Raw genomic sequence first — 13,288 nt, 5'->3', positions numbered from 1 at the left:
TGGTTAATGGACTTATTTTTAAAGTGTGTAAATAATAGGTTTACCCTCTGCATGGTCACTTTTTTCTGTTGGTTGACTGTGAGGGTCTTGGAAAACTGTCAGAAGTCTGCACTTCATCTTCAGATCTTTTTGTCCAGTGTTTGCCGGTATTTAAATCAATCCACTCTTCTTTTCACCAGTGATTGCAGGACTGGCTGCAGCACAGCATGGTCAAAGCCATCCCCATGCTTAACAGTTGAACAAGTATTCTTCTAATGAAAGTCCTTATCCATTTTTTTCCCCCAAGCATACCTTTGCTTATTTGGCCTGATGAGTTTCGTCTGCTGACTCTCCAATGAGTCATATTTGCACGTTTCACGGCACAGGAGGTCGGTGCACAACGTCTCCAGCCTCTGATAAATCTTCCCAAAGGTCAAAGTTTTCCTTGTCTTTCGCACCTGAGCTGCATTTCCAGTATACCTTAAATTCTTTGCAGACTTCAGGATCAACTATCTGAAAATGCTTTGCTCTCTCCTCCTGAGTGGGCACCACTTGTTTTAATCTCCAGACTGCTATGGAGCGCCTTAGAGGAGCAATATCAGAGTGTATAAAGCTTTAAAATATGAAACTCACAACTTTTCCCAGTTATCGCGAATAAGCCATAGACCTAAAAGCAAATTAAGGTCTGAGACTTTAGTAAAAATTATTTGTGAGGTCAAATCTTGCGTAAAATGTTAAAAATCTATAATTTTCTGCCTTCTGGAGATCAATCCATCCTCTGTTTGCTTAGCTGTTCACAGTAACCTAAACTATTTTGCAAATTATCCACACTTCTGCATGCCACTGTATTGACATATATACCTAAAGTACCTGTCTAGTGTGTTATTGTGAAATTAAAGCAAAACATGTTCGTTAAAGCTGAAGAACCCGAGTTAGTCTCATTCTTACTTTCTCCAGCTTTTCAAATGTACATTTTTACATAGAGCACCACTTTTTAAAAAGTTAGTAAATTACAGAAGGTGGAAGGTGGTAATGGCAAAAGCCAGAGCACCTTTCAGCTTTTCCCTGCTGCAGAGAAGGACCAAAGGAGTGCCCAGGGGTGCCTTTGCTGCCCTAGATAATCCTACCTCAGTCAGGAAATTGTCCAGTAACCCTGGATCAGCTCCAAGTTAACTTAACATGTCAATCAAACAAACACAAACGGAAAACAAGCACGAAGTGAAGCAAACCTGCGAAAGAAGACTGAAATGACCACAGAAAAAGACTTGTGAGAACTTTCAAATGCACAAAACACCCACAAAGAAGCACAAGGTGAAACAAGTGGTGCATGTGGGTTTGCTGCTGAGGTTAAGGGGAAAAAAAAGGTAAAAAGCTGTCACTCAAAAAGAATCTCAGTGAGGATATAGAAAAGAGTTTTAAGCAACAATTACGAATTTTCTAAACTTGTGCTTTGAAATCTAAATCTTTCTGTGTCACAGCCATCAGTTAAAGTCAAATTAACACAGAAAGAGACATTTACAAGCCCGCTGTGTGTAAAGACCCGTGCACGTTCATGTAGCTTGTAAGGCCAAGCGGATATTTGTGGCTTATGTCCTCTATCCAGCTCCAGAAACCTCAACTACCTAAACAGTGATAACGGTTAGCCGTAAATCTCTCTGAGTGACTTGTGCAGTTACATAAGTCCATAATTGCAGTGTTTCACAACTCTTCTCCACGGTTCGCAGCAGGGAATCCTGGCCTCCGTCTGCAACTGGGTTTCTATGGAAGTGTGGAGAAGCTGCTGACTGAATATGTGGCTGCCGCTGGCCCGAGAGGCCTTATGTAAGAGACCCAGGGGCATTCCAAGGGCAACAAGCATGAGGCTCTCACTGGATCCTTTCACATGGACAGAAAGGGGCTCGTGCTGTGGTTGTCTCTCATTATGTACTCTTGGGTTTAAGTCAGGTGTTCTCCTGCAGCCCCCTGAATACAACAATCCTCTACTCTGTGGCTTGTGTGTGTTTCCATCTCATCCGTATCACTGAGATAAGCAACGGAAATCTGTGAAAAACACAGAGGCTCATTTAACAGCAGTTTAAAGCTGTTGTGTTGTGATGTTTTTTTCTTAAGGCTGCTTAAGAATATAAGAACATCTGGATTTAAAGAAATATTCTGTTTACTACTTTGGTTCTGTGATGCAAAAATCCTTTTACTAAAAGAAAGGTTTGTCTCAAAATATTATCACCTAACACTAGAAAGCAAAGTGCAAAGTATATATATCAGCCACCCACAGAGGTCACTGACACAAAGTCACTGCAATCAGCTGATGAAGCAATTGATTTTTCTTTACAGACAATAGCAACACGTGCTATATGATATTCATTTGTGTAATGGTGCAGAGTACTAAGATGTCAGAGTAAATTATGGAATAATTTAGGGAAGGTTATTACTATGTGTGTAGTAATATCAGTATATACACTGGAATAGCAGCTAACAATGTAACATAGAGCTTAAATCCAGCACAAGCAGTTAATGTTGTGACTCTATGGAAGCTCGTTTCAGCCACGGAGAAATATATTTCTCGCCTGAGTTATTATCTCAAATAAAAACTAAGCATCTTTCTGCTAATTTCCATTTAAATTGTGACACCATATAAGGACAATAAGTTTACAACAAAAAACAATACAGTCATAGTTTCTCAAAAACAGTAATTATAAGGGTCAGAAATGAAAAACAAAATCTCAGGATCTAAAGATGCAAAAGAAGCATTTCTGCATTTTTAAATGCACTTATTTCAATAATGAAGGCTGGTTGTTATTAACCCACATAGCAGTTGGTTAATTTAGCTTAGCATAACGGCAGGAAACTAGGGAAGAAAACAAGCAGCCTGGCTCTATCCAGTGACTGGTTATTGCTACATAAATGTCCTGTCCTTTTTTTTTTTTTAATCAAAATGAAAGGAGCTATTATTTAAGGCTTGAGGCTTAAGTATAACTTAAGTATAGCTTAGGCCTGCAGCTACCAAATTATTTTGGTGACTAAAGTGTTAAAGGTTTAAATGTTAACCTCGAGGCTTCTTCACTAGTAAATCTTACTATTCTAGGTCCGTTAGCCGTGGTTCACTACAAAACAAAACAATGTAGTGATTAGAAGCCAGTGGGCAAATAAATCGGGCAAATAAATTCATGTTAGGAAACATTTTTAACTTTAAAACTATTGCTGCACATACAGCTGAGCTGATAAATGACCCTGCTCAGTCAGCCGTATCAGTAAAACCAGTGACAGGTGAGTTGAATAACATCAGGTTACAGCAGCACCTGTTCAAGGCTGGATGTCTATTAGCCAGCAAGTCATCAGTCAGGTCCTGCAGTTGATGCTTTGTAAGCAGAAGAATGGGAAAGCGACTTCGACAGGAGGCCAAAACCACAGAGACTCCACCTGTTGTCCAAGCTCAGGTCAGAAACGATTCCCCTCCGGGCCTGCTGATGTTTTGAGCCTCTTTGGGGTGTTTTTAAACTGAAACCCGAACAGCAGCAATGCATTATTTTGGTTCAAGTCATTCAGCAGACTGATACAACAGACTGCCAGAGTAACAGCACACTTGTGGCATGGGTTCCTTTCAGATATTATGAACTGAAACCTGGATTTTTGGTGAAAAAAGCAGAACTTTGATTACTGAGGGAGTCTGTTTTGAGTAAATGTGACAGATCAGGGTGGTTTTGGGTGTGTTGCTAGGCTGTAAATATGAGATGATGACTTAAAAAGAAATTGATTTACAGTTCTGTGATAAAGAAAATCTCTGCAGGAGTATGTGCAGCCTGGTGAGAAAAAAAACTACATACCATGATTCAGCAGCTTGTACAGCCACCTTTAGCATAAATAACTTGAAATAATTTTTCTGCCTCTCATATTGTTGTAGATGAATTTTACTTCACTCTTTGAATGTGAATTATGTGCAAATTATACAATATGTGCATTATATTGTATCTATGCTTATTAGGTTTGAAAATGCACACATGATATATGACTTATGAACTGCAGACCAAATCTACCAGTGGGTTCAGATAATGTAAACTAAACTGAACCCGAGACCATTTCCCAGCTGTGCTTGTGCATAGCACAAGTTTATGCCCTTATTTGAATTGCTGATTTTGACATTTCTATCTATACAATGTTAAAAAAAAAACGAAAGCAAAGAAAGGAAAGCAATGCAGTGCATACCGAACAAACCAGTTCATCAGTGCCCACGCTTCCGGGGATTCATCAGAGTGAGTCAGAGACCTCCCAGGTAGAAAATGAACATGACATGAGATCCAAACCTATTGCTCAGGCAGTGAAAGCAAGGGAATCACTTAGAAATCTCCCTGGATTTCAACACTAGAATGTCCTCTCTCACGCTTCTCTCTTTAATCACATGGCAGGCCTGTAGCCACAAAGGGCCTGTCCATCTTAGAGAGATTAACAGTGCAGGAATGTTACTCAGATGATGATCCTGAGACGAAGAAAACCCCAAACTGATCTTTGTGAGTAAAATGGAACCACCACAATGGTCCAATTTCCCATTAAAAGGTAAAAAGAAATTGAATAAATATTATATAAATTGGAATATACTGTTAAAAGACAACAAATAACATCTACAATGTAACCATTTACACGCCTGTGGCCTCAAAGTAAGGCACCACAATCTAACTGTGGCTGTGTGCTGTCAGGTTACCGCCTGCAGCCAGCAAATCTGTGCTCTAGAAAATATCTGTCCTCAGTCAACATGCACCGAAGAGACACGAGAGGCATATTCTGCTCCTTCAGGGCAACTCTCAAATGAGTGGAAAATGACTCTAATGAAGAAGAAAGAAAAAAAAACCCAACTTCTGTCGGCAACAAGCCACTCAGAGTGGTCCAGGAACAAGTGTGGGGTATAAACAGGGCATAAAAGGAGTTTTCAACACACAAAGATCACACAAGTTTAATGAAATCAGCTGATATGTTGCTGACAAACAACTGTGAGGGATAAGCCGAAGAACTGCTGGATCTTGACACCACAGAGGCAAAGCCAAAAATTACAAAGAGGAGATACACAAGGGTGATGAAGGGTTTAATACCCCTTGAATTAAACAGAATTTTTGTTGATTACATCTGAAATTACAATGTAATCATATTTACCTACACATATTTACTGATCAAAGTTAAAATAGCTTTCAGCTTTTTAAAATCATTTCTTCTTTTCTTGTTTCCTCTCCTTAAAGAAGTGCTAAGTCATTCATCAAAAGAGGCATTTGTGTAAAAGAGGTAACATTTTCCTTGTCAACCTAAAGTGGAACTTGCACTTCATTTAAACCTCACGAAAGACACTTTCACAAATAACAAAGTAAGACAAAGTGCAGATTTTTAGTGGCATTTAAAAACAAATCTTCCCCGTTTTAAAAAAGTTGAAGCAAAAGTAGAATAAAACACATAATGAGACCATAATGACAGCTAACTACTAAAAGAAGGAATCCCTCTATGTGTGTCTTTTCCCAGTGACATCAGAAGTTAAGCATGGACTCTGACATTAATATAAAGGTGAGAAACAGGGACAAAGCACTCAGTTATATAACATCATAAACAGGTCTGCACCACAGCAGGAGTGCATGCCTGCAGTGCAGTGCACAGGTTGAAAGTAATGTCACAACTACAGGGAGGAGACAAGGAAGTTATAATGACGAAATTGAAACAGTATCCTCATGTCTGAAAATAGGACATATGAAATACAGCTGTTGCAGCTGTGTGTTAACAGCAGTGATATAGTTTTAAAATCATGTGACTGTATTAGTCTGCAGGAAGAATCTAACAAGAGGAGTGCTTTGATTTTCTTCTTTTTGGTCAAGCAGCAAATTCAAAGGTCAAAAATCGATTTCTCTGAAAAGTTTTATCAGCGCTGCTGAAATGCTGATGTTGTGGAGATGTGGACAACAGAAAAAAGGTCAAGACATGCTGTTTCATCAAAGCACAGATGCATTTATACTTTTTTACTGTGTTTTTATTCTATCGATTTTGGATTGTGTACCCAGTTTCAGATCTTGTGAAACAATTGAAAAACTGAAAGTGGAGAAAGTAGCAAATTGAATCTTGGATTGTTCTCACAGCTGTTGAAGAAAGATGTAGGGAAAACACTCGGTTAATGTTTCACTGACGCTCGCACTGTACGGCCTCACTGGCCAGCCTCTCAGACTTTGATCGCAGAGTTGATCGGGTTCAACCCAGCGTTAAATAATTCCTCACTGATAAACAGCATGATAGGAAGAGAAGAGAGCAAACACTCACTCTCCCCGTCCTCTATCATGCAATCTGCATAAAGGGAAGATTCCTCTTTTAATGTCTTATGCTCATAGACTCATGTAACGGCTGCTCAGCATTTCAGCATGCGGACACTGCAACAGCTTATCATCTCTATAAGATCTGAGGACACAGGACAGTTAAATATTAGCTACTTTTATTTGAGTTAAAATCATAATCCCATCATTTTAATGCAAAATCCTGTTATCCTACTACTGCACTAAGTTGACCTGATTGAAGTTACAGTCGTGTTTTAATAAAGGTGGTTCTCTGTTTCTATATTTGTGTTAGTTTTATTACCATCTCTTTTTACTAAACTGTTGTCAGCCTCATGAACCGTCACCTATTATGCAGCTTTATTCAGCTAGGCTTTAAGTGTGAAGTTCCCAAGGACCAGAAAATCTCAAAAACTGAGCAAGAATGGATAGATTAAATGTAATCGTGTCCCAGTTTGATTTTGTAAAAAGAATTAATAGACTATACACACTATTAACAACAGCAAAATCCAAACTTTAATACGGTTACATGAATTTTTTTTTAACCTAAACTAATTTAATTTGATTGAAAGTCAACTCCTTTATATTGTATTGAATATATCATAAAGTCAGTGACATAAAAGACAATAAAATGTTATTAATAGGCTATTTCCATTTATAAACGGCATATAAACTGAACATGGAAAGTCATTCTCAGCCAGCAATCTAGTCAAGATCAGCTGATCTCAGTGTCCGCCCACATCAGCTGACTGCTCAGCACTCTTCTACATGTGTTGTTGGCAAATCTCATATGGGCTGTGCTGTTTAAATTGCTTCAGCTTGACTCTGCAAGCTGCTTTGTAACCCCCCCTCCACTCCGGCACTTCCTTTTTATGTGAGTTAATCAGTCACGTCAGAGAAACCTGACCTATTCAGTGGGGAGGCCCCAAGCTATGACTGCAGAAGCAATGACCAGCTAGTTTCCCCAGCTTGCCTGTCACTGATCAATAAAGTTGTTTTGAATCATGTAACTGTTTGGTGATAATTAAATCAGGCTAGAACATTTACTCCTCTGCATTTTGTCGCACGTCACGATCAGTGTTGGGTAAGTTACTTTAAAATAGTAACTTAGTTACATTACTAGTTACTTCTCTCAAAAGTAACTCAGTTACTTCAAGTTACTCGTTACTTTCAAAGTAACTAGTTACTAGGGAAAGTAACTTTGGTTTTACTCAGAATTCTCTTGTTAATGTGTTTCTTCCATAACTTTGCCAGTCTTCTAGCTTGCTTACTTGCCACAAGTGCACTGTGCCACCTACCAATAGAAAGGATATGATAACGTGCATATTTCCACGAGAGAAATCCCACACCTGGACCGTCATTGACTGCTGCCATGATTCTAGCCTACGTCACAGAGTCATGTGCGCCTTTTACATCCAACACAAAAACTGCAGTCGTGGTGCTTTCGATTGTACTCAGAACTCAGAAATTCTGCCTTCTGAATAGGAAGATGTAGGTAACACCAGACTGCAGATGAGCTGCATACAGGGCTGGACTGGGACAGAAAATTGGCCCGGGCATTTTGACTAGAAACTGGCCCACCATTATAGGAAAAATCATAAAGCCTTTGAATGAAAACAAACACTGTTGTGACAGTGATGTTCACTGTTTTGATGGTATATATATATGCATCAATCTATCAATCGTTTGTTGTAAGATTCAGATAATTATTTTTTAAAAGCTAGACATTTTAAATGAGAATAAGAAAGTAAAGTATTTCTTTGTGCCCCCCATTCCCTGTTAATGCCCTACATGCCCCCTTGGCCACACTTTGCTAGATCCGCACCTGCACAGTTACCAGCTGTCAGCTACCTAAAAAAGGATCCTGGGGTTATTTGTCTCTCAGAAACAGTTCACTTCCCTTCAACTCATTCATGTCACCTAAAAGGTAAACCTGTTTCTCCATCACCTGCTCAGCTCTGATGATCCAGTAAGGACATCTCCTGGTTTCATCTTCATGTTTCCCTCTCACCAGATAACCAAACCATATCATGACCAGCAGCTTTTTTTTTTTTACAGCTGTGGCTCCAGCAAACATCAGCTGATACTAGAAATTAATATTAAATAAATTCTAACAACAGCTGATCAAGCTTAAACGTGCTGCTGTTGTTTAGCGCGACATCCGCTGGTTTCCTCTTTCGGCGCAAAGTGGGCGATAAACAAACAAGAGAGAAAAGCCGATCAGCTGATCATTGATCAGTTTTCATGATTGAAGTAGAAACGGGAGAGGGAGGGGGGAGAATGAGAGAAGAAGAGGCAGCTGTGCAGCGTAAAGACAGAATAACTCCAGCTTTGTGCCTTTTTCATTGTAGCTGAATTACGGGACAAACTGTTCCTTTTCACCTCAATAAGAAATAAGTAATATTTTCTCTGAATACCAGACGGGACGGCTGGCAACTCTAATAACTTATGAACAAATTAAGGTTCAACATCATTAACTTCATAGCACCACCCAGCTGTGTAGAAACTCCGTCATGCTAGCTAGCACGCAGTACGGAAAAAGTCAGAATAACGAAAATAAACTCAACCTAAGCTTGGTTTATATCTGACCCAGAGAGACTGCAGGTCAGAACTTCTTACCTGAAGTTCAGTTCACACTTGGACCGGCGGCCGCCTCGGGTCTCTTTTCCTTCTGCGTCCCTTTTCCTTCATCCACCTGCTGCCTCCACCACTTGCTAATGTTACTGAATCTGTGGAAACTCCGCGATGCCACCACACGAAGTAACGAGTAACGACCCTATCTAAATCCCAGTAACGAGTAACGCGTTCCTGATTTTGGCATAATAACTAGTTACCGTGCTCGTTACCACAATAATAACGTAGTTACTGTAACGCGTTACTTAATAACGCGTTAGTCCCAACACTGGTCACGATGAAGCTGCAAACAGACTTTTGCTGTTACGCAATCTTAGCCGCGCTTCCTTTTCTCCTGACGTTCTCCGCCTCCAGCTCACAGATTTGTGATGATTCACAAACATTATCTTTGGAAACAAACACACAGGTATGAGCTGCTGTTGGACACTGCGTACCTCCCTCCTCCCCCGACTGACACACGCGCAAGCTATCATCACCGTGTGTGAGAACCAGCAAGCTCACGACTGGAAGGACTATCCCTGACTGAAGAGGCTTTAATATGCTCCCCTCCTACACACACACACACACACACACACACACACACACACACACACACACACACACACAGATTCAGTGAATTCCACATTTTGCTATATTTCAAACCCAGTTTAAAATTGACTTTGCTCAATATTCGACAGCAACACAGAAAAACAATCAAAGATGAGACCTGGTACATGGATAAAAACCTCTCCATGTACCAGCGCTCCGGCATATTATAGTCTTGTACATCTCATTTATTCTTGAAGGACATTAAGTCTTTTAAATTATTTATGATGAAAGGCATTCTGGAGGGAAAACGACTGCAGTGTCCTCCATTTGGAGAAGTTACTGCAGATCTGGACTTGAACACTTTTATGGTAAGGATAAATTAAAAGCTGAACTACCAATGACAACAGAGTACACCCTTTTACCCTCGAATTTGTATTGAAGGGTTGTTCTCTTTGTTTGTATTTTCATGTATGCTGGGTTAGCTGTGAGCAATGATAACCAATTATTGTTAAATTATTCAATCATTTAATCAGTAATAACCAAATTTATTGGATTTGGTTACACAGAAGAAGATTAGAACCAACCACAGTCTAGCTCAGTGTGGCTGGGGTCAGACCCAGTGGTCTCTATGAGTAACATCAGAACAGTCACCTCAAGGTGCTTTATATTGTGAGATAAAGAGCCTACAATATTAGAAAAAAAATCCCACCAATCAGCCGACCTCCTTTAAGCAAGCACTTGGTGACAGGGGGAAGGAAAATCTCCCATTTTAACAGGAAGAACCCTCTATCAGATGGAGGGGCAGCCGTCTGCTGTGACTGATTGGACGTGACATACTCCACCAGTCTGACTTCTAAAGGTACCTGACAGCCAATGGGGAGTTAGCCAAAAGGTGCCGAGGACCTTTGGTTGGGCTGAAGGTTTAGAACAAGTTTTTCTATCAGGAAATCTGGGAGTAGTCTAGTCAGAGTCTGAATCTGATCCCAACAGATCCCTGAGGAGGCCTAAAAACTGAAGTTCACCAGCGCTCTCCATCCAGCCTGAGGGAGCTTGTTTCTTTTTGACTGCACAATAAAGACACCAAAGTCAGTTCACTGAACATTGATGCTAAAGACATTATTTCCAACAAACCTGCAGTGTATCTTTGACTGCTTAGAAAATAACCATCAGTACTTTCAGACTAGAAACAGTATTTATTCAAAGCACCAGGTACAAGTTCTTTGTGTTTTTCAGTGCTAAGCTGGAATTAGCTGGTATTATTCGTTGATCAGAGTTATAGTGAATTGTAGTAGTTATAGTAACAGAAATGTTCCCTCTCATTTTCCACATTTTGTGCAACAATGTTCGCTCAGTTGTGAAAGTAAATAAACCACAACAGAGGAAAGTGACAAAGGGTAAAAGCTATATAATAATAATTTAATTTATGGATGTTATTGTCAATCAAATGTAGATACATTTATTGTGCACTATTGCTTTTCTGAAAACAAATGCTTTCCCCTAGACTTTGAATATAGACTAAATCAATTAGCCAGTAATTTGCCAACACCCAGGCTTAAGAGAGATCATTCTGCACAGAAGGTGAACTCCAGTTTTCATGGAGGATTTTATTCTTTCGTTTCATTACATTTCTACCCATCTGCCATTGCAATATGGCCGTGACAGCCAGCAAATCACGCCTCAGGGTGGCCATGCCAAGCTGACTAGCCGACTGTAAGCTGGCAGGCCGATCTCAGTGCAGACCGGTGAACAGGGAACGCTGGGATTTGTTTTACATAACATGTTTTTGTAAAGTAATTCATCACTAGTCTTGCTCGTGTTTTTTCGGACATGTTGTTGACAGAGCTGTTTTGAGAGCTAGATGTAGATGGTTAAAGGTGTCGCTTTCAGCACACCCACACCTCTGCGGTTCCCCTCAGCTGTAACCAAATGTTTTGACACTTTGTTTTTCAGCCCACTTTAGTGCTTTTCACGCACAGCTTTTTTTTTTTTTAACGTCACAGATTCAAACAGCAGTTTGACAGTCTACAAGTCCCTGGTGCGCAAAAAAAGGATAATGGAGCCAGATGTTTCTCTAAAGAGATGATGAGGAAAAGAAAAATGATGAAAGAAACATGATTATTTTGATTGAATTTGGATGGAAAAGTGATGTGTGATGTATAGGTGTCTAGTGTATGTTTTACCATGTTAAACTTTGTACTGTCTTGTCAGTCAATACAGGTTTAAGTAGTTTAGCACTTACAGGTATCAGTGGGTCTGGCAAGAAGCTGTGTTTGTACCTTTGTAGTATTTTTAATAAAGTTACCTGACAAGCGTTGCTTCCTGTGCGGTTACTTGTCCTAACAGACCACCTAAAACATCAGTCCTCAAGTTTAAGTAAGTGAAATTTTATTTTTTCTTACTTGGCACTAGTTAGCAGGTTCATGTGTCTGTGACAGTAATGTCACAGACACATGAACAAAACAAAAGACAAAACAAAACAGCATGGCGGTGGCCGTAGTACTAAAATTAAGGTTTCAAAGCCAAGTTTCACAAACCTACAGGTGATTTCATTGTAGGTATTTCCATCTTTTATATACAGTACTGTGCAAAATCATGAGCCATCCCTCAATTATTTATATTTTGCTAAGAAAATGGGAACGATTTATTGAAACACGCAAACATGCACCCAAAATTCAAGTAATTAAGGTACAAAACAGAAAGAGCTTGAAATGAAAGTCAAAATTTGATATTACCTCCTTCAACACAATCAGTCTTGTCTTTTTTTCAGCAGTCTTCAGGAATAATTCTCTTCTTTGGATGTCGGCTGCCTTTTGTTCCATTTTTGTCAAGATGATCTGACTCTGCTCTGAGGAGGCCGATCCATGACTGATTCCCATTTTTTTCCTTGTCCAGGTTTCTTATTTTTTTAATTTATTTATTTTGAGACACTGCACATAATGTGGAGATCCCAAATATCTGTCCAAAAGCTCACTGAGAATCACCTTGTTGTACAAAAATATAGTTTTATGCCTGTAAAACTTGACACTTTTCATAGATTCTAAGAAATGGTAACAAATGATGCGACACAGAGATGCTTAGTAACAAAGTGCATAACGATAATATTTAATATTCGTTCTTTTGCTAAGCAATCAATCATGTATAGACACCACAGTGGTTCATCCCTTAAGTTAGATGCCTTTTTTAAAACCGTTTTTTAGGCAGAAGACTTTTGCACAATGGTGTTAAAGAGCTGTACAGTTAAAGTTAAGAAATGTTTCATGAAGGTTACCATAAATGCAAAGGACTGGTGTTATACCATCAGTTCAAGTAATCCCCTAAACGTGTAATTTTGCACTGGAATATGAATAAAAAAATATTTCATTAAATACTTGTGTGATGTATCTTGTACCTGTAAACGGTTTAATTATTATTAGTTTTGCTTGATTTTAAAGTTTCTTTATGGCTTCTTTTCCACCTCCTCTGACTGCGATGATCTATGAGAGCATTCACGTCGCAGCACAGATTCACTGACCTTAGTACACACTCCACAATCCACACACCCCACAGAGGCTTTTCTAGTAAAATGGGCCGCTGGACAAAGGCCAATGAAAATGGGGATGTCAGCATTTTGGAGTTTTTTTTCCCCTAAGTCTCCGCTCTCATGTGATCTGCCCTGCATTTCCTTCCCCATTGTCACAGCAGAGGGCAGTTTGGGACATTGCTGTCAGGCCAATTTCACTTCCAGGCAGAAGTCTGATAACATGTCCTTTCTTCCAGGGCTGTAGGGTTACAAAATAATCAAAAGTTTGCGTCATACAATGAAGAAGGTGGATTGAATAAAAGAAACAATGAAATGCCATGATAGCAGGACCAAGGCCCTC

Source organism: Aulonocara stuartgranti (assembly GCF_965226115.1).
Source record: "Aulonocara stuartgranti genome assembly, chromosome: 15".
In the NCBI taxonomy this organism is placed as follows: Eukaryota; Metazoa; Chordata; class Actinopteri; order Cichliformes; family Cichlidae; genus Aulonocara; species Aulonocara stuartgranti.
The sequence above is the reverse complement of the archived record's forward strand: the minus strand, read 5'-3'. Positions refer to the sequence as shown.